Source organism: Miscanthus floridulus, chromosome 1, assembly GCF_019320115.1.
Source record: "Miscanthus floridulus cultivar M001 chromosome 1, ASM1932011v1, whole genome shotgun sequence".
Taxonomy (NCBI): domain Eukaryota; kingdom Viridiplantae; phylum Streptophyta; class Magnoliopsida; order Poales; family Poaceae; genus Miscanthus; species Miscanthus floridulus.
Genome location: NC_089580.1, coordinates 120,047,444 through 120,069,032, shown reverse-complemented (window position 1 = coordinate 120,069,032; position 21,589 = coordinate 120,047,444). Strand labels below are relative to the sequence as shown.

At 43.2% G+C, this 21,589-nt stretch overlaps 2 long non-coding RNA genes and 1 pseudogene across 2 annotated transcripts; all 3 read right to left on the bottom strand.

Annotated features, from left to right (window-relative positions):
* Positions 1 to 1,234: 1,234 nt before the first annotated feature.
* LOC136492046 (uncharacterized) lies at positions 1,235 to 17,550 on the bottom strand (annotated as a pseudogene).
* A 2,222-nt stretch (positions 17,551 to 19,772) lies between these two features.
* On the bottom strand, positions 19,773 to 20,465 carry LOC136492040 (uncharacterized). The gene is made up of 3 exons (XR_010768108.1): positions 20,443 to 20,465; positions 20,109 to 20,266; positions 19,773 to 20,014 (listed from the first exon to the last, which is right to left on the bottom strand). It is a non-coding gene; the product is annotated as an uncharacterized lncRNA (long non-coding RNA).
* Positions 20,466 to 20,472: 7 nt separating this feature from the next.
* LOC136492034 (uncharacterized) lies at positions 20,473 to 20,935 on the bottom strand. Its single transcript, XR_010768107.1, has 3 exons — positions 20,861 to 20,935; positions 20,660 to 20,741; positions 20,473 to 20,575 (listed from the first exon to the last, which is right to left on the bottom strand). It is a non-coding gene; the product is annotated as an uncharacterized lncRNA (long non-coding RNA).
* Between the last annotated feature and the right edge of the window lie 654 nt (positions 20,936 to 21,589).

The following is a 21,589-nucleotide window of genomic DNA, read 5'->3' as shown; positions in this document are numbered from 1 at the left end:
TGACCAGACGCTGGCGCAGAGTCCGATCGGTTCATTTGATCAAGGTGAAGTCATCTGGATGCGATCGGACGTTGAGTGAAATATGACCGAACGTTGGGTGCCAGAGTCCGATCAACTCTAGTAAGGTTCTAGAGAGGGAGAATCCTGATCGAACGTGTCCGATCAGTGCTGACCAGACGCTAGTTAGGTTCCGGCTACTGACCGAACGTTGAGCAGCAAAATGACTAGATGCTGGATTCTAGAGTCCGGTCAACATCAGTAAGGTTCCAGAGAGCAGTTTTTGTGACCGAACACGTCCAGTCCGTGCTAACCAGATGCTGGTCAGAGTCCGGTCATAACTTAACTACTTGGTTGCGGGGAGAACTGACCGGAGCGTCCAGTCACCTTGACTGGAGCGTCCGGTCACCTCGTAGTGGCACATAACGGTTTGTTTTGAATGAGGGCTTATAAATACTTCCTCTATTTACTTAAGGGATTACTTTTGCTCATTCCAACAGCTGAGAAACACCCTTGAGTGCCAAGAAGACCAAGGTCCTAGTGAGGTGATTGAGATTTGAGAATCCAAGAGGCCTCATTAGTGAAAGCAAGAGTAGCAAAGTGTGCATCCACCCTTCTCATTAGGCTTGTCATGGTCAAGTGAGAGTTCATGCTTGTTACTCTTAGTGATTGCCATCATCTAGATGGCTTGGTGGTGATTGGGAGCTTGATGATCATCCAGCGGAGCTTGTGGATGACCTAACTCAAGTTGTGAGCGGTTGTGGGTGATTCACTACGATGGAGTGTCAAAGAATCAACCCGTAGAGAGCACTTGATCCTTGCGTGGATCAAGGGGAGCTACACCCTTGCGAGGGTGCTCCAACGAGGACTAGTGGGGAGTGGCGACCCTCCGATACCTCAACAAAACATCACCGCGTTCCTCCTTCTCTCTTTACTTAAAGCATTTACTTTGAGCAATTCAATTCTTGTCTTTACATTCATAGAATTACCATGCTAGAGTAGGGTTGGAACATATGTTGCTAAACATTTGTGCATTAAAATAATAGAAACATTTTTTAGGCACAAGGGGTGAAGTGGGCTAACCGTAGGGTTTAATTATTGCAAAGAATTTTAGAATTAGCCCAATTCACCTCCCCTCTTGGGCATCTTGATCCTTTCAATATGACAACACAATGAAAAGTCCAATAGTAAACAACATTGTTCATGACTAAACCATAGAACTAACAAGTAATGGAGACTACTGAGTGCAACGAGGCCACTTTCCCTTCCTTAGGGCATCGGGATTCTCCTCCATCGCTGCTTTCGCTCGACGTGCACACTCAAGCTTCTTCTCCCTCTCCTCCCTGTACGCAGCAACACACCTCCTTTCCTCCTCTTTCTTGTGCTCCTTTTTTGCAGCCTCCTCTCCGTGTCTCTTCTCCATCGTCTCCTTGTCCTCTGCTTCCCACCGCAACAGTTTTTGCATATATTCCTTGTCTTCAGGCTTGATCTCAGTGTCGATCCACAACTCAAAATTATAGAGCGGTGGAGTGGTCTGCAAAAAATGCAATTGTTACTGTAACACCCTAGGTGTTTGGCTCCCACAAAATTGCATTTCATTTCATAAACATATGCATCATCTACCTCATCATGTCATTATTACTGAAACATGTATATGCAACATTCTCAATTATGTTTGTTTCATACTTGATTGATTGTGAATGGTAGTTAGTGCAACATGTGAATGCAACATGAGTTTCTCATACCTTGAAACATGGCAACTTGGTAGTGTAATTTGACAAGTGTAAAATTGCAACAAAGTCATGAAACATGTGAAACATGGATTTGCAACATTAGGGTAAATTGAGTGTTTTGTTGTTTCATCACATGTGATACTTAGAAGTTGGTGTAGCACTTGTGTAGAGTGGTTAATTATGGTCTAATACACCTTAACTACACTTAGGGAAATTGATGGGACATTGTTCATGTGGACCAAAATGACTAAATTGCCCTCTAGGTGGAGGTTTGACTTAGGATGACCTCTAGAGTGACATTGTTTGACTGATTCAAAAGTCCAACCTAGAGACCTTGCATGGATCTGTACCCTTTACCAAAGTTGTAGCCAATTTATCAAGGAACAAAAGTCTCAATATGACCATCTCATGAAAATGGCTAGAACATACTCAAACAGGGCCCACAAGTCAGGTTTCCCTGCTGATTTCATACTTAGAAAATTTTCTAAGTCATAAATACCATTCCAGTTGGATCGAGCCAACTTTGGCTTGATACAACTCATGATCCAGGGAGAATTAGCTATTGATTTCTAAATCAAAGTTGTAGCCCTACCATAGCTCTACAACTTTTATATACATTACTTCCACTAATTCGTCACGGTCTAAGAGATCCAACGCTATCAACTTCGCCTGTCAGTCGGTTCATTTGAAAACTAAATCGAGTTCAGACAAGCTACAGTGTTCAATAGTTTCAGGGTTCGATGACCGCGTGTACACCGCGCGTCGCCGGTCGCCTAATCACACTGCCATGCGCCGCGGACGCATTGGCATGGCCGGCCACGACATGAGCACCCCATGCGCCTGCCGACCGGATCACAGCCCATTTTCTCCATTCCTTCGCCTCCACCGCGCGCAGCAACAGAGCCATAGTAGCTCCACCATTGCCGACCAATCTTCGCCGTCGCCTACCTCGCTCGCCACCGCAAAAACGCGTTGGCCAGCTCATCAATAGCTCCATCGTGTTCTCCTCTACCTCCTCCACCTCTCAGCCGTGCCGAATGGGTCTTGGTAAGGGCGCATTTGCCGTTTCCACCATCGCCGCCATGACGGGACCACACCGGAGTTGGCGCTCCATGCGGCCAACTACCACTGAGGCTTTCCCCTCCCCTTCTCTTTGCTTGGGTAGCATGGTAGTGGCCTCCTGAAGCTCGTACCGAGCTTAGGTGCGCCCTATGGGGCCAGACCTCGCCGGAGCTGGCCAACCCGCGGCCATGCGCCGCCATGGCCGTCGCCATTCCCCCTAGCCACCATAATAGCCGCAATTGATGGTACCCCTAGGTGCACTTGGGTGAGGTGAACACGCTGGTACCGATGGCCTCGCCGGAACTGCCACCGGTGACGAGCTACCACCGTCGTTCTTCTTCCTCCCCTGTCCGTCTCTCTAACTTGCGGGGCCTGCTCGTCAGCAGCCGCGCGTAGGCGGGAGACGGCCATGGGCCGTGCCGTTTCTGGGCCGCGCTGAGTGCTGATGCGCGCGCGTCGCGGGCCGCCAGTGTCTTTCCAGGGCCGGCCCAGCAGTAGTTGGTTAGGTTTCCATTTTATTTTGTTTTATTCTTTTTCACAGATTTGAGTACATATTCAAAAATGTATATCTCTTGGTTGGTAGATCCAAATGATGTGGTTCCAATTTTGTTGAGTTCCTGGTAATGTCTAGTTTATATTAAAAATATAATTTATGCCATGTTCTGTTATGAAAAATGGAGTTGCTAATTATCTCTTTTAATCATGTGGGAAATAGGGGTAATTATATCTTTTTCTGTATAGCTCCAAATGGCATGAAATTTTTATGGTGTACTGCTCATATCATGAATAGCTTGTAGTTAAATTTTCATACATTTTGGACACTGTAGGTAAGAGTTAGGTAATTCTCTTGTTTGCATGGATGGATCTTGTGTGAATTTTCATAATTTTTCTATAGATCCAGTAAAGGTAAAATTTGGTGAGTGCTATTCTTATGCTAGAATGATACTAGGAAAAATGTGAAATCTATTGCTTGACACTTTTCAATAGGGTTTCCTAATTATGCTAGAAATAGACCTGCCATCTATTATTTTTGATACAGCAAGTTCTGCTTGTCCAATTGCTTTGAAATTTTTATGGTAGTCTATGTGAAGCATGAGGTAGCTACTGTAATTTTTGTAGATTTTTCTGTATAGTTTTACTATATGTTGCTTTAATCACCTAATTAACTAAATAAATTAGAAAAGGACATTAAATAATTTATTTAGAAGTTGGCACTATACTTTCTGATGTTCCTCTGGTATGCACAACAAGTTGGTAAACTTGGTTTGGTCCAAGTATGCTTTTGCGTCATCACTAAATATTTAATTTAGTAAACCTGCCATTTCTGGACAGATTCTATGTTTACTTGAATTCGATTTGGTTAACGTAAGAATCATGCTTTGATGTTTACAAATGAATTGTAGAGAATTTCATAAGCTTTCCAGAATGTCCTCTTGCAAGGCATTTGAATTTGTAGAACTCTTGTTGTGATTGAATTAAGGAACTGCTCGTTTGCATATGAAACCTTAACTGTTGATTTAAGTATGCCTTTACTATTCCTAAGCTTGTGGTAATGTTCCTAGGTGTTAGGCCTTTAACTGAAGATGAGCATCTTTATCTTAGGTTATGCAAGTTAGGTAAGTTGATCTTGTTCTTCAAGTTAAGTTAGATACATGTTTTAAAGTAATTTGAATAGAGCTGTTCTTAATCGGTAAACGAGTGTCCAGTGATGTTTTCGTTAAACACTTACTGTGATCCATTCATCATGAGCATCATGTCATTCCTTATGCATCCATGATATTTAATCTTGTGCATCGGCATGTAATAGGTGTACCGGAAGGAGTGACACTGTTGGAATTCGAGGAACCGAGCGGGGAGCAAGCAGCAGCCAACACCGGAGGTTCAGGAGGTGCAGCCCTCGGGAGAAGTGCCAGACGAGGTCGCCGTTGAGTGCTCGGATCACCGTCCGTGCAACTTTGTGAAAGGCAAGCCCCTAGAGCATATTAAGCCTCCTAATTTCTGAAATGCAGTTAAAGTATTATTGTTACATATATATATTGTTGCATTAAGTTTAGGTGTTGGATGCAAACACTTGCTGCATTGGTTATCCAATCCTTGTCCAGATATTGATACCCTGAATCCTATGTAGCTCAGGCTCATGTAGTGCTTAGCCCTGCTTAAACGCGGTAGAAGTCAGGTGATTTCCTGTCACCTGCGAGATATAGGGATATACATATGGCACAGTTGGCTATATTTGCTATCGTGGAAAAGAACCTATCTTAATTTGAAATGAAGACCGGGCGGAGGCTTGCCGGTTGGTAGTGACTCCGTCTGTGTCGCTTAAGGACCGAATCTTGGAGCCTTTCCTGTTCATGTTGAACGCATGCCTCTCTCTTAGTTGGCTGGGTCCGGAGACCGACCACGAAGCCGAGTAGCTCACCTCAGGCCAGGAGTCGATAAGTATAAAGTACGCCTCAGGAAGGGAGCCATAGGCGTGAGTCCAAGGGCAGGTGATTTAAAAGTCCTGATCGTCCGTGGCAGAAGGGTAATCCCTGAGAGTGCTGGCGCTGATCGAACCCGCAAATTTGGTTCCTGAGTTGTCCCAAAGGTGACCCACGGCTACCCTTGCAAAGTATGCCAGGGTGAGAGTTAGGAATACCCCCTCAGCTGAGTTGTAATTCGATTCGAGTCGCCGTCTCTCACCGGTTAGTGAGAACTTGACTGGGCTTATCTCCAAAGTAGATACACTAAATAACATAATGGTTCAGAAATGATGATATGATGATGACAGCCTTATTATACCTGCTATGGTTAATATTGTTTGCTCCTAATAAGTGAGTGCTCTAGTACATGTGCTAATCTAGTGGACAGGTAAATGATGATAAACTTGATGCTAAGTTTAAATTGGTCACTATATTCATAAGCTCTTTTATGCAACTGTGTCAAGCTAGCCCACCTCATAAGCCTTGCATGACCCTTGGTGTCTTTTATTTCTGGTTTTGATGGGTAAGTCTAGCTGAGTACCTTCTCGTACTCAGGGTTTATCTCCCACCTAGTTGCAGATGACCAGTTCTACTTTGGTTGCTGCAAGTATTGCCTTCTCCCGGCTAGGGATGAAGACTAGACCGTTGGGCACGGTCTCTCCTAGTTCTCGTACCTGAAGATGCTTTTGTGGGACATGACTAAGATCTGGCAATGTATTTGAAACTATGAAGTTATGTACTAAACTATGTTGCTTCCGCAAATTTGAACTTGGTTTGTAATATTTTATTTGAACTCTGATGGATGTAATCCGAATGCCACTTGTGAAATGTTGTAATGAATGATGTGTTGTGTTGAATCACTACGGTCTTGGTTTGTATGTCGGGAGTGGTTTGAAATCCTTCGTGATTTCCAGACTACCGGGATTATGGGAGCTTAAGTACAGGAATTTAACCACTTCGGTGATTGTTTTTGTACTTACATTCTTATAATTTGGTCGGTTCTGTTACAGCTGGCATCAGAGCAAGATTCGACACTAAACATGTCATTTGTGTATTTAAAACAAAAGTATTTGTGAAAATTCTAAATTAAATACTAAGTATTGCCAGTGGTCATATCCCTTATGCCCAAATAAGGACTCTTAGGTGGCTTATTAAAGTACTAACTTGGGGGTTCCTACTTGTTTCTGTTTCGTTGTCCATACGGCGTGCTATTGTATGGATGCCATCCGCTTGGGTGGTAATGTATGGATCAAAATACCTCTACGCTCTGGTAAGTGGGAGTTGTGAGAGCATGACCGTCCAACCGTCGGTCTAGGGGAGAGTAGTTGTGGTTGCTCGCATACTTACATGTTCGATCATGTATCTATGAGAGTACTTAAGTGTGGGTATCTCTGTCGGGTAGCTGTGATACTAGAGTATATACATCGGGGGATGTATGTATGAAAGTATTTAGTTTACTGCTTACTTTACATGCCTTTTTGGGAAATTATTGGGCTGAAATGAAATTTGCTGCAGGTACACTAACAACGTATCGTTGTAGATCGACTAGCTACCATATATGAGAGAACGTATGTATGCCACCGTATATTTCGCTAGCCTTTAAATTTTTTCTAGGTTTGTGAGGACGTACGGATCGTGCATGCATCATGTTCAAGCATACATGGCATTTCTTGCATTACTCCCTCCTTTAAAAATTGATGGTCTCGACTAATTAAATTTCGTATCCCTTAAATGATTCTCCCCTTACATTGCAACTTTTTGCTACAGATGGCGCGCACGAAACGCACTGCTCGCAAGTCCGCCAGAGGCAGGGCGCCTCGTCACCAGTTAGCTCCTCGTGAGCCTCGGCCGGAGCCTACTAAGGAGGAAAGGCTGAGGGCAGAGCTGGCCTGGGTGACTGCTGAGAGGAGTGCGGCTCAGCAGCGTTTGGAGCAAGTAACATAGGAACGGGATCAAGAAACCCTGGAGGTTTAGAGGTTGACAGTTGCTCACCGCAACTGTGAGCGCATGTTGATTCACGTGCTGAACCAGCGGAATGAAGCCTGGAACGAAGAGAATGCGTTGAGAGCAGCGACAGGTTGAGCTGGAGCAGCAGTTGGCAGCTGCAGAAGAGTACAATGACCATCTCCATGAGGAGGTTCACCTGTTACATAATCAGCTTCACCCTCTCCTGCCCCCTGATGATGAGGATGAGATGGGCTCTGGTGTCATCATGGCTGAAGATGATGATGACATTGAGGTTAATGGACCTGAGGACGTTCCACCTGGAAGAGGAGGAAGATGAGGAGCTAGAACCTGCTAGTGATGAAGATGGAGGAGAGATCTTCGACACTGACTCCGAGGACGATGCAGTAGTTTAGCTTACTACTTAGCTAATGCGCTAGAGCTAGTCTTTTGTTGATCCTCATGCATGAACGAGTAGCTTTGTAATAAGTTAATCGTTGGGATGTAATATCGAACCCTATGTTATCTTGATGTAAGTTTGGAACCTCTATGGCTTGGATGTAACCTATCAAACGTGTTATGCTCCACGTATGTGAGCCTTTGATAAATTCCAGTCTATGTGGTCTATAGATCTCATTGTTGGTTAAGTTCATCGCATTAGTGTGTCAATTGATGCGCTTGATGAGTTGTGTGATTGTGATGGATGATTGTGCCTCTATTGATTTTATAAATTCATTCTCTCCAATGGAATCAGTTTGGCATAATTATACAATTCATCTACAAAAGTTTCCACATCGTCAGTGCTCATTGGCTATACATTTTGCAGATGGCTTATAATCTTCATCGCGGTCATAGCCTTGGAGATGAGGAACAACCACCTCCTCCACCACCGCCCACACCAGCTGAAGCTAATGTAGACAGTCGTCGAAAGTCAGCGCATGCTAGCTGAGGCTATGCGCCAACTGGCTAACCATCGATGATCGACATGTCCGCCAAGGGACCCAAGCCAAACCAGTATAGCAGCTTTAAGGACTTCATGGACACAAAGCCTCCTATCTTTAGAGAGGCAGAAGAACCATTACAAGCTGATGAATGGTTGAGTATGATAGAGCAAAGGTTTGGATTGCTCCGATTGATAGAAGGTATGAAGGCCTCGTATGCAGGACACCAGCTCCAAGGCCCTACAGGCATCTGGTGGACCCATCACAGGACCACCTTCCCTACAAACATCGAGGTAGTTTGGGACCAGTTCTAGGAAGCTTTCAGGGGACATTTTATCCCTCCTGGTCTCATGGCAATTAAGCATACCGAGTTCATGAAGCTAACTCAAGGCAACAAGAGTCTTAATGAATACCTCCAGGCATTTAACAACCTAGGCGAGGTATGCTCCTGAGTTCGTTGATACTGATGCCAAAAAGATAGCTAGTTTCAAGAGGGGACTTTCCCCTAAACTGATGAAGTCTATGGGCAACTGTAAGTGTGTCACCTTCAATGAGTTTATCAGTGACACCCTGACTCAGGAGAATAATGATAAGGTATATGCTGCTTCCAAGACCCATAAAAGAAACTTTGAGGTAGGTGCTTCTCAGTCTAAGGCACCAGTGGTATCCAAAACCCAATATCGTCCACCCAATGCTAATGTCCGATACCTGCCCACCTCAGAAGAAGAATCAAGCTAAAACTGGTTTCCAGCAAGGGGTACACAGGTTTCCTTGCCAAAGAATACCTCTAGGGCAGGGCAGCTCCAATGTCCCACCAGCTAACAGGCCATGTTGGAACTGTAACAAGCCTGGTCACTAGGCTAGTACGTGTCCCTATCCTCCCAAGCAGAATGCTCAGGGAAACGTCCGTCAGGGGCAGTGTTCACTACACTACTGTGGAGGAAATTCCTGCTGGTGAAGTGGTCACCGCTGGTAAGTTCCTTGTTAATGATCACCCTGCAGTTGTGCTCTTTGATTCGGGTGCTTCACATTCCTTTGTGAGTTCTACTTTTGCATCTAAGCATAAGATGAATGTGATTACAATTGTCAAGGGGGTTATTGTATTAGTGCTGCTAGGAAATAATATCATGACTAACCAAGTAGTTAAAGATGTAAGGATTGAGATTGGGGATCGAGAGTTCCTTGCGGATCTTGTAGTTCTACCAGGGGTAGGAATCGATGTAATCCTTGGGATGAAGTGGATGAGCGGGAATGGAGTGTTGATCGATACATCAACCCGTGTGGTAATGTTGAGAGATCCTGTGGATAAGAAGAGTTTTCTAGTGCAGTTGCCTCGTGATATCGCTATCCACAATACAGCCAATGCTACCCTAGCCAAAGCCATTGAGGATATACCAGTTGTCTATGAGTTTCTAGATGTCTTCCCTGATGACTTGCCTGGATTACCTCCGGACCGTGAAGTAGAATTCAAGATAGAACTCATTCCGGGTATGGCTCCTATTTCTCGAAGGCCCTATAGAATGCCGCCCAATGAGTTGGCTGAGCTGAAGATTCAGTTGAATGAGCTATTAAAGAAAGGTTTGATTCGGCCTAGTTCTTCTCCTTGGGGTTGTCCGGCTATCTTTGTGAAGAAGAAGGACGAGTCTCTACGCATGTGCGTGGATTATCGCCCCCTTAATGCTGTTACTATCAAGAACAAATACCCTCTTCCTCGCATCGATATTCTATTTGATCAACTCTCCAAAGCTAAGGTATTCTCCAAGATCGATTTGAGGTCTGGCTACCATCAGATCAAAATTCGTCCTGAAGATATACCTAAGACAGCTTTCTCTACTCGTTATGGCTTGTTCGAATATCTTGTCATGTCCTTTGGGTTGACAAATGCTCCGGCACACTTTATGTACCTGATGAATTCGGTATTCATGCTAGAATTGGACAAGTTCGTCGTCGTGTTCATTGATGATATCCTTGTATATTCTCAGAATGAAGAAGAGCATGCTGAACATCTGAGAATTGTTTTAACTCGATTACGTGACAACCAGCTTTATGCTAAGTTCAGCAAGTGCGAATTCTGGTTGAACAAGGTACCTTTTCTAGGTCATGTGTTATCTGGAGATGGAATTTTGGTTGACCCTACTAAGGTGCAAGAAGTCCTAGATTGGAAGGCACCTACTACTGGTCACAGAAGTCCGAAGTTTCCTAGGGTTTGGCTGGCTACTATCATCGCTTTATCCTAGATTTCTCAAAAATCGCCAAGCCCATGACTCGACTACTTCAAAAGGATGAGAAGTTTGTGTGGACCCCGAAGTGTGAAGAGGCTTTCCACACTTTGCGGACCTTACTAACTTCTGCTCCTATATTGGCACAACCTGACATCGAGAAGCCTTTTGATGTCTATTGTGATGCATGTGGCACCGGTTTGGGGTGTGTTCTTATGCAGGAGGGCCGAGTCATTGCTTATGCTTCGCGCCAGCTTCGAAAGCATGAAATCAATTATCCTACCCATGACTTAGAGCTAGCCACGGTTGTTCATGCCCTGAAAGATTTGGAGACATTACTTGCTAGGTAATGTGTGCAACATCTATACTGACCATAAAAGTCTCAAGTACATCTTTACTCAACCCGAGTTGAACATGCGTCAACGACGATGGTTAGAATTAATCAAAGACTACAACCTTCAAGTGCACTATCCATCCTGGCAAGGCCAATGTGGTTGCTGATGCCTTAAGCAGAAAGGCCCATTGCAATTCCTTAGTTAGTGAAGACTTTCATCTGGCACACCTCCTTCATCCTATAGTACTCCACAATATCACTGTGGATTGCTCTCTTAGAAGTCGAATTATCGAACTCCAGAAGACTGATGTGGGTGTGTTTCACATCAAGCGGAAGATGAAAGAGCAGGAGACCAAGCACTTTAGGGTCGATGACTAAAGGAATTCTCTGGTTTAATGATAGGCTTGTAGTACCCAAAGACAAAGAACTTAGAAATCAAATTATGGCTGAAGCCCATTCTTCTAGATTGTCCATCCATCCTGGTAGCAGTAAAATGTATCAAGATCTCAAGCTGTATTATTGGTGGACCAAGATGAAGAAAGAAATCGCAGCCTACATGGCAAGGTGTGATAACTGTTGCAGAGTCAAGGCTATTCACATGAGGCCCGGGTTATTGCAGCCACTCTCTATTCCTGGCTGGAAGTGGGAAGAAATTGTTATGGATTTCATTGTTGGGTTACCCACTACCAAAAAGGGTTGTGATTCCATCTGGGTTATCGTAGATCGTCTAACCAAATCCGCTCACTTTATTCCGGTCAAGTCTACCTATCACCCTCACAATTATGCTGATATTTATTTTCAACAAGTGGTACGTCTCCATGGTGTACCCAAATCCATTGTTTCAGATAGAGGACCGCAATTCACTGGCTCGCTTTTGGGAATGCTTACATCAGAATCTTGGCACTCATCTAATCCGCAGTTCTGTCCTATCATCCGCAAACATCGAGACAGACTGAGCGTGTTAATCAAATTCTTGAAGACATGCTTAGAGCTTGTCTTATCTCTTGCAAAGGCTCTTGGGAGGAATGGTTGCCTCTCGCTAAATTCTCTTATAACAACAGTTATCAAGAGAGTATCAAGATGGCTCCTTTTGAAGCGCTATATGGCCGCAAGTGTAGGACTCCTTTAAACTAGGGTGGAACCCGGAGAAAGAAGATTCTATGGTATTGATTTTGTAAAAGAAGCCAAAGAGCAAGTCCGAACTATATCAGAAGAATATGACTAGCCGCTCAGGCTAGACAAAAGAGCTATGCTGATAAGAGAAGAAAACCTATTGAGTTTGAAGTAGGTGACCATGTTTATCTAAAGGTATCCCCTATGAAAGGAGTAAAACGTTTTGGAATTAAAAGGAAGCTTGAGCCTCGATATGTTGGACCTTACCAAATTATCGAGAAAAGTGGAAGAGTAGCCTATAAACTCGATCTACCACGTGAAATGGGAGCTATATTCCCGGTATTCCATGTGTCTCAGCTGAAGAAGTGTCTTCGTATTCCCGAGGAAAGAGTAGCAACGAGGAGAATCAACTTGAAATCTGATCTTTCTTATGAGGAGAAGCCCGTGCGAGGTTCTGGATACTCAAGAAAGGGTGACTCGTAGGCGAGTAGTTAAGTTATACAAGGTAGTTTGGAGTAATCATAGTGATCGGGATGCAACATGGGAGCGGGAAGATTATCTAAAGGAAAATTTTCTGACTTTCTATACTGAATGGTACGCTTTCCAAATCTTCGGGACAAGATTTTTCTAAGGGGGAGGGCTGTAACACCCTAGGTGTTTGGCTCCCACAAAATTGCATTTCATTTCATAAACATGTGCATCATCTACCTCATCATGTCATTGTTACTGAAACATGTATATGCAACATTCTCAATTATGTTTGTTTCATACTTGATTGATTGTGAATGGTAGTTAGTGCAACATGTGAATGCAACATGAGTTTCTCATACCTTGAAACATGGCAACATGGTAGGTAATTGACAAGTGTAAAATTACAACAAAGTCATGAAACATGTGAAACATGGAATTGCAACATTAGGGTAAATTGAGTGTTTTGTTGTTTCATCACATGTGATACTTAGAAGTTGGTGTAGCACTTGTGTAGAGTGGTTAATTATGGTCTAATACACCTTAACTACACTTAGGGTAATTGATGGGACATTGTTCATGTGGACCAAAATGACTAAATTGCCCTCTAGGTGGAGGTTTGACTTAGGATGACCTCTAGAGTGACACTATTTGACTGATTCAAAAGTCTAACCTAGAGACCTTGCATGGATGTGCACCCTTTACCAAAGTTGTAGCCAATTTATCAAGGAACAAAAGTCTCAATATGACCATCTCATGAAAATGGCTAGAACATACTCAAACAGGGCTCACAAGTCAGGCTTCCCTGCTGATTTCATACTTAGAAAATTTTCTAAGTCATAAATACCATTCCAGTTGGATCGAGCCAACTTTGGCTTGATACAACTCATGATCCAGGGAGAATTACCTATTGATTTCTAAATCAAAGTTGTAGCCCTACCATAGCTCTACAACTTTTATATACATTACTTCCACTAATTCATCACGGTCTAAGAGATCCAACGCTATCAACTTCGCCTGTCAGTCGGTTCATTTGAAAACTAAATCGAGTTCAGACAAGCTATAGTGTTCAATAGTTTCAGGGTTCGATGACCGCGTGTACACCGCGCGTCGCCGGTCGCCTGATCGCACTGCCACGCGCCGCGGACGCATTGGCATGGCCGGCCATGACATGAGCACCCCATGCGCCTGCCGACTGGATCACAGCCCATTTTCTCCATTCCTTCGCCTCCACCGCGCGCAGCAACAGAGCCGCAGCAGCTCCACCATTGCCGACCGAGCTTCGCCGTCGCCTACCTCGCTCGCCACCACAAAAACGTGTTGGCTAGCTCATCAATAGCTCCACCGTGTTCTCCTCTACCTCCTCCACCTCTCAGTCGTGCCGAATGGGTCTTGGTAAGGGCGCATTTGCCGTTTCCACCATCGCCGCCATGACGGGACCTCGCCAAAGTTGGCGCTCCACATGGCCAACTACCACCGAGGCTTTCCCCTCCCCTTCTCTTTGCTTGGGTAGCATGGTAGTGGCCTCCTAAAGCTCGTACCGAGCTTAGCTGCGCCCTACGGGGCCGGACCTCGCCGGAGCTGGACAACCCGCGGCAGTGCGCCGCCATGGCCATCGCCATTCCCCCTAGCCACCGTAATAGCCGCAATTGATGGTACCCCTAGGTGCGCACGGGTGAGGTGAACATGCTGGTATCGATGGCCTCACCGGAGCTGCCACCGGCGACGAGCTACCACCGTCGTTCTTCTTCCTCCCCTGTCTATCTCTCTGACTTGCGGGGACCGCTCGTCAGCAGCCGCGCGCAGGCGAGAGCCGGCCATGGGCCGCGCCATTTCTGGGCCACACTGAGTGCTGACGCGTGTGCGTCGTGGGCCGCCGTGTCTTTCCGGGCCAGCCCAGCAATAGTTGGTTAGGTTTCCATTTTATTTTGTTTTATTCTTTTTCACGGATTTGAGTACATATTCAAAAATGTATATCTCTTGGTTGGTAGATCCAAATGATGTGGTTCCAATTTTGTTGAGTTCCTGGTAATGTCTAGTTTATATTAAAAATATAATTTATGCCATGTTCTGTTATGAAAAATGGAGTTGCTAATTATCTCTTTTAATCATGTGGGAAATAGGGGTAATTATATCTTTTTTTGTATAGCTCCAAATGGCATGAAATTTTTATGATGTACTGCTCATATCATGATTAGCTTGTAGTTAAATTTTCATACATTTTGGACACTGTAGGTAAGAGTTAGGTAATTCTCTTTTTTGCATGGATGGATCTTGTGTGAATTTTCATAATTTTTCTATAGATCCAGTAAAGGTAAAATTTGGTGAGTGCTATTCTTATGCTAGAATGATACTAGGAAAAATGTGAAATCTGTTGCTTGACACTTTTCAATAGGGTTTCCTAATTATGCTAGAAATAGACCTGCCATCTATTATTTTTTATACAGCAAGTTCTGCTTGTCCAATTGCTTTGAAATTTTTATGGTAGTCTTTGTGAAGCATGAGGTAGCTACTGTAATTTTTATAGATTTTTATGTATAGTTTTACTATATGTTGCTTTAATCACCTAATTAACTAAATAAATTAGAAAAGGACATTAAATAATTTATTTAGAAGTTGGCACTATACTTTCTGATGTTCCTCTGGTATGCACAACAAGTTGGTAAACTTGGTTTGGTCCAAGTATGCTTTTGCAGTCATCACTAAATATTTAATTTAGTAAACATGCCATTTCTGGACAGATTCTATGTTTACTTGAATTCGATTTGGTTAACGTAAGAATCATGCTTTGATGTTTACAAATGAATTGTAGAGAATTTCATAAGCTTTCCAGAATGTCCTCTTGCAAGGCATTTGAATTTGTAGAACTCTTGTTGTGATTGAATTAAGGAACTGCTCGTTTGCATATGAAACCTTAACTGTTGATTTAAGTATGCCTTTACTATTCCTAAGCTTGTGGTAATGTTCCTAGGTGTTAGGCCTTTAACTGAAGATGAGCATCTTTATCTTAGGTTATGCAAGTTAGGTAAGTTGATCTTGTTCTTCAAGTTAAGTTAGATACATGTTTTAAAGTGATTTGAATAGAGCTGTTCTTAATCGGTAAACGAGTGTCCAGTGATGTTTTCGTTAAACACTTACTGTGATCCATTCATCATGAGCATCATGTCATTCCTTATGCATCCATGATATTTATCTTGTGCATCGGCATGCAATAGGTGTACCGGAAGGAGTGACACTGTTGGAATTCGAGGAACCGAGCAGGGGAGCAAGCAGCAGCCAACACCGGAGGTTCAGGAGGTGCAGCCCTCGGGAGAAGTGCCAGACGAGGTCGCCGTTGAGTGCTCGGATCACCGTCCGTGCAACTTTGTGAAAGGCAAGCCCCGGAGCATATTAAGCCTCCTAATTTCTGAAATGCAGTTAAAGTATTAGTGTTACATATATATTGTTGCATTAAGTTTAGGTGTTGGATGCAAACACTTGCTGCATTGGTTATCCAATCCTTGTCCAGATATTGATACCCTGAATCCTACGTAGCTCAGGCTCGTGTAGTGCTTAGCCCTGCTTAAACGCGGTAGAAGTCAGGTGATTTCCTGTCACCTGTGAGATATAGGGATATACATATGGCACGGTTGGCTATATTTGCTATCGTGGAAAAGAACATGTCTTAATTTGAAATGAAGATCGGGCGGAGGCTTGCCGGTTGGTAGTGACTCCGTCTGTGTCGCTTAAGGACCGAATCTTGGAGCCTTTCCTATTCATGTTGAACGCATGCCTCTCTCTTAGTTGGCCAGGTCTGGAGACCGACCACGAAGCCGAGTAGCTCACCTCAGGCCGGGAGTCGATAAGTATAAAGTACGCCTCGGAAGGGAGCCGTAGGCGTGAGTCCAAGGGCAAGGTGATTTAAAAGTCCTGATCGTCCTGGCAGAAGGGTAATCCCTGAGAGTGCTGGCGCTGATCGAACCCACGAATTTGGTTCCTGAGTTGTCCCAAAGGTGACCCACGACTACCCTTGCAAAGTATGCCAGGGTGAGAGTTAGGAATACCCCCTCAGCTGAGTTGTAATTCGATTCAAGTTGCCGTCTCTCACCGGTTAGTGAGAACTTGACGGGCTTATCTCCAAAGTAGATACACTAAATAACATAATGGTTCAGAAATGATGATATGATGATGACAGCCTTATTATACCTATTATGGTTAATATTGTTTGCTCCTAATAAGTGAGTGCTATAGTACAGGTGCTAATCTAGTGGACAGGTAAATGATGATAAACTTGATGCTAAGTTTAAATTGGTCACTATATTGATAAGCTCTTTTATGCAACTGTGTCAAGCTAGCCCACCTCATAAGCCTTGCATGACCCTTGGTGTCTTTTATTTCTGGTTTTAACGGGTAAGTCTAGCTGAGTACCTTCTCGTACTTAGGGTTTATCTCCCACCTGTTGCAGATGACCAGTTCTACTTTGGTTGCTGCAAGTATTGCCTTCTCTCGGCTAGGGATGAAGACTAGACCGTTGGGCGCGGTCTCTCCTAGTTCTCATACCTGAAGATGCTTTTGTGGGAACATGACTAAGATCTAGCAATGTATTTGAAACTATGAAGTTATGTACTAAACTATGTTGCTTCTGCAAATTTAAACTTGGTTTGTAATATTTTATTTGAACTCTGATGGATGTAATCCGAATGCCACTTGTGAAATATTGTAACGAATGATGTGTTATGTTGAATCACTACGGTCTTGGTTTGTATGTCGGGAGTGGTTTGAAATCCTTCGTGATTTCCGGACTACCGGGATTATGGGAGCTTAAGTACATGAATTTAACCACTTCGATGATTGTTTTTGTACTTACGTTCTTATAATTTGGTCGGTTCTGTTACAGCTACAAAATAAAAAATCATGCAAGATGTCATATGACACAAACATCAATTCCTTGCCATCTTGTTAATGTGGCGCTGACGAAGTGTAGGCTCAAACACAAAATTAGAACACATCTAATACCTCTGCCAATACGTGTCCTCTTCATTGGACTCGGCTACCTTGCAATTATCGCTGCAAAAGTACATGGGCACTGAAACACCATTAGGCAGAGGCAATGGGTCGAATGTATTTCCGGTCATCTGGCCATAACTACAATTTAGCCATTTTCGTTCTAAGAATCGAAAGCAATTAACATTAAACCCTACACCTAAGGTTTCCCATTTGATCCACAACAATGAACCCATATCATAACAATGTGCGCTGAGGTTATCTTGGTTTGGTAACTTTTCCACGCCTTAGCATCCTACGGTTGTATAATATAAATATTAAAATTACATGAAACCCTAAGTAATGACGATTCTTAAGTTAAAAAATCCGACTAATATATACCGAATCGATTTGAAAAAAAAACTAGGAGGGAGTGAGGATACCTTGCTCTCGAAGATCTACGGATCAAATCAAAGTTTCTAAGGTCCAATATGCCGATTCGTGAGGTAGGACAAAGTGGGGAGAGAAAAAAACCCGAGAGGGAGGAGAAAGAAGAGGAAGAAGGCTCGGTCAGGAAGGTTGGGCGCAGGGTTAAAACACCACCTCAGCGCCATAGATCTTGGCGCCGTTCTCGACGCCAATAACCACGGCACGGCGCTAAGATCTACGGCACCAAGCTCGACGCCAAGATCTATAGCGCCAAGGTGTCTGCCAAGTCATCGTCACGTCTGCGCCGAGCCTAGGGCCTAGGCGTCAAAATCTATGGCGCAGAGACGTGTAAGCTCGTCGCCACCAACGATGGCGCCGAGCTAAGGGTTTAGATTTTAAAAGCATACCTCCAGAGACATATTTATGAAATTTTATTAAAAAGGACTAAAAACCAAAAAATTCAGGAGGGATGCGCTGCGTGGATGTGGTACTGAGCGGTGCGCTGCGTAGATGGACGCGTGTGCGTGCGTTGGATAAACGCACGGCTGGCCAGGAAGAAGTCTTTACCATAAATATAGTTAGTGTTTCCTGCCAGACATAACAAAATTTCGGATCATTGGCCCTGTTCGTTTCTCTTGTAATCCGTCTTTTTCAGCTTATTTTTTTTCAGTCGGAACAGTATTTTTCTCTCACAACAAATCATACCGGAACAGTGTTTTAAATTATTTTTTTCAGCAAAGCGAACGGAGCCATTATCACAAACTAGCACGTTAGGCGCGCTATCGCTGCGCCGGCATATTACAGGCGTGTAAGTATAGTGACAGAGCATGGTAGACAATAGCACACAGAGCATGGTAAACAAAGTAGGTGTGGCGCTTTGACTAAATACTAGTATGGCGGCGCGCGCATTCGCGCGCCCGTAGGAATTGCTTTTGAATGTATTTGTGGAAACCGTTTTTTATTGTCGGTACCTGCTGGTTTTTATGGTTTATTTTGTAACATAGATATATTTTTAGGAAATTTGCGAGGTTTTGATTCTCTGTGGATCATGGTACTGGTAAGAAAATAGAGCTGCGACAGTTGTCTGATAACATTTTAGCATAACTTATCTAGGATTTACAAAAGGATAATATAGTTTCATATACAACTGGAACATCAAGATTTCATAGCGACAGTTCGAGCTGATACATCCATAGTACGTGGTTCCCATAGCTATGTCTAGATTACAGAAAGGGCAAATAGTACATAGAAGCTGATGCATCATAGGCTGATGCATGCAGCACAGAGTTCGATGCATTGTAGTTTGATAATTTACATATAGGTTTGACTTCTTTGAACAGCAGTCTTTTTTGGGACGCAAAAGCTTGTTATATGTCGACAATCATCTTCTTTGTCACAGACATGACAAATAGCACATAGAAGTAGATGTTGGCTTACTCCAGCGAGTGGCTCTCTGCATCGTCTTCTGGTTTTTTTTTTTGCCTGGGAAAAAACCAATTAGCACTATACTCGGTATCTATGTTTAGAGTTTGTCTGTACAGATGTTCGGACATAAAAAGATGGTAGGTTAAATTTCTTTAAAGCATACTTCTTTGATTTTGATTCTGAGGAGGATGGACGTGGTTGTTTGGCACGCTGATCTTGCTGTGTGTCTGTAGCTTCGGCCGAATCAGTGTTGCCGAAGAGCTTCTTGCGAGCACCTGTCCGTGTTGTTGGTGACCTTACATAAATTGGGATTGTTTACTGATTATGTATATTGCTTGTAACCAGTATACATGTCTCTATCTACTGCGGAGTTTAAGTGTAGAATGGTGGACTATTATGTACCTGTCGACATCATGTTTGGAGGCTTCATGTTCTAGCTCGCTATCATGTGTTGGAGTCTGTAAGACGAAAAAGTTGGTTAGTGGAGTACAGGTAGATCAGCTGGAATGGTTTTGCTAAAGAAGCTGTAAAATTTGCTTACCGATTGTTCAGCGGCCTCAATCAGAAGCAGATCTGCTGAATGTTCTGGACTCTCAACGATTGGTGTTGGGCTTGTTGTGTGAGGCGGGTGATACTGAGATGTTGCCATGACCTGCAGCGGAGGGCGTTTCGGTGGCCTGTCTAAAACTGCTTTGACCTGGTATTGCCTTTTTTCATACTTTTGCACGATTCGTCAGTAAGATCAACTGATAACACATATGTCTTGTTAAGTATGTTGTTTATTGCCTAAGGCAATCCTTCTTTTATATGCAATGGGTTCACTAATGCCTGGCACTCTTTTTGAATTATTTTGGTTGCTTCATCATCATATGCAAAGAAGCGTGCTTCATCTGTGTTATCTTTTGCAATAAATGATAATAGGTACCTGTAGAAGTTATAAATAACAAAAGGTGTAGATAGGTTGGAAAATATTCAGTTAATTTACGGACTGGAAATGGGAAAAAATACTGAAAAGCTACCTAGGAACTGTTGTTGTGCCTCCACACTTTGGGCATCTGTAGGTACCATCTAGCTGCTGATCAGCTCTTTTTTTGCATGGCTTGCAAGACATGTACCACCAGTTAGTAGTGTTTGTGATAGACACAATTGTTACTGCAACTTTGTACGGTCCTCTTTCCTGCACGGCAGCAAGTAATTCAGGAGTTTTTATACTCTAATAGTTTCTGTTTTTTTACAGACTTGAACAAAAAAGCTCATATGGCATTGCTGAAAGAGCCACCAAATTTGGTTGGAATATCTGTAACAGGGTGCTTTTTAGGAGGACGAGTTTATAGGCTTCTGTTGTTTACTTACCATGTCATCAAAGGGATCAATATGGTTTAGGTCAGCTATAGTTCTTTCTGGTAGCTGAATGTCTTGGACCGAAAGTGGAACTGCCTCTTCTTCTGGTGCAGGTTGTTCGATGTAGACTGGTGTATCTTTGAACCTGATGATAGAAAGAATATTAGTACAAGCGCTCAGGCATTTTTAGTTTTTTTTTCTATTTGGCCTGATGTCCATTTGGTTATACCTGGAGTGATAAGCACAGGCATCTGGAATGGTAGGGTTGAAATAGTAAGTGCAAGCTGAGCTTCCAGTTAGGCATGTTTGATCTACAGCAGCAAGGAATAAAATGGTTTGTAGTTCATGTATTTTAAAGCTATGCTAGTCTTCAATGTATATGTAAATATATTCAGAAATGTTGAGACCAATCTTGAAAAGAAGGCTGTACCATTGTTTTTGAAATCTTCACGCGGTATACAACCAACGACAAGGCAAACAATAAGATTACCAGCTGCAGCATCGTATCTGCTGTCGATACTAAAATTTGTGGCATGTTCACCCCATAGGGTAATCTTCATAGTATTTTCGCTGCATCAAAGTCGACTATCAGGCAATAGGATAGAAGCAATGTTATTTAAGTTATTGTACGGTAGGCGATATATACCTTAAATCTTTAATGTAGATTTCTCTTAGTGTTTTAGCCTTTTCCATGTTCTTAGGAACAAATGTGTGAGCTGCTTCATACCTAATGAGATATCCAAGGACATCTGGTAAAAAGATTGACGCAACCTTATTAGTTAGCAGATCTATATAGTATGTCTAAGATAAATCTATGTACAAACGATAATTGATCAAATAGGTCACCTGTCAGGTTGAATACGACCCGCGCTGGTCTAATGGCTCGTAATGGAGTGATTCTGTAAACGTACTCTGGAATTGAGTGTGGAGGATTCCGAACAAGCTCAACTGTTGTGTAGTCTGTAATATCTATCATGAGGTTCTTGTCAACTGGTCTGTAGCTTTTTTTGGCATTCTGGACGACGAATTTCTTAACAACATAAACTTTGCCAACATTGAAAAGATATGCTTTGCCATCGATGAGGTCATCTGAAATTTCAGCATATATGGCATTTTCCTGTCATTGTAGGTACTAAGCTGATTAGATTGCATGTCAATG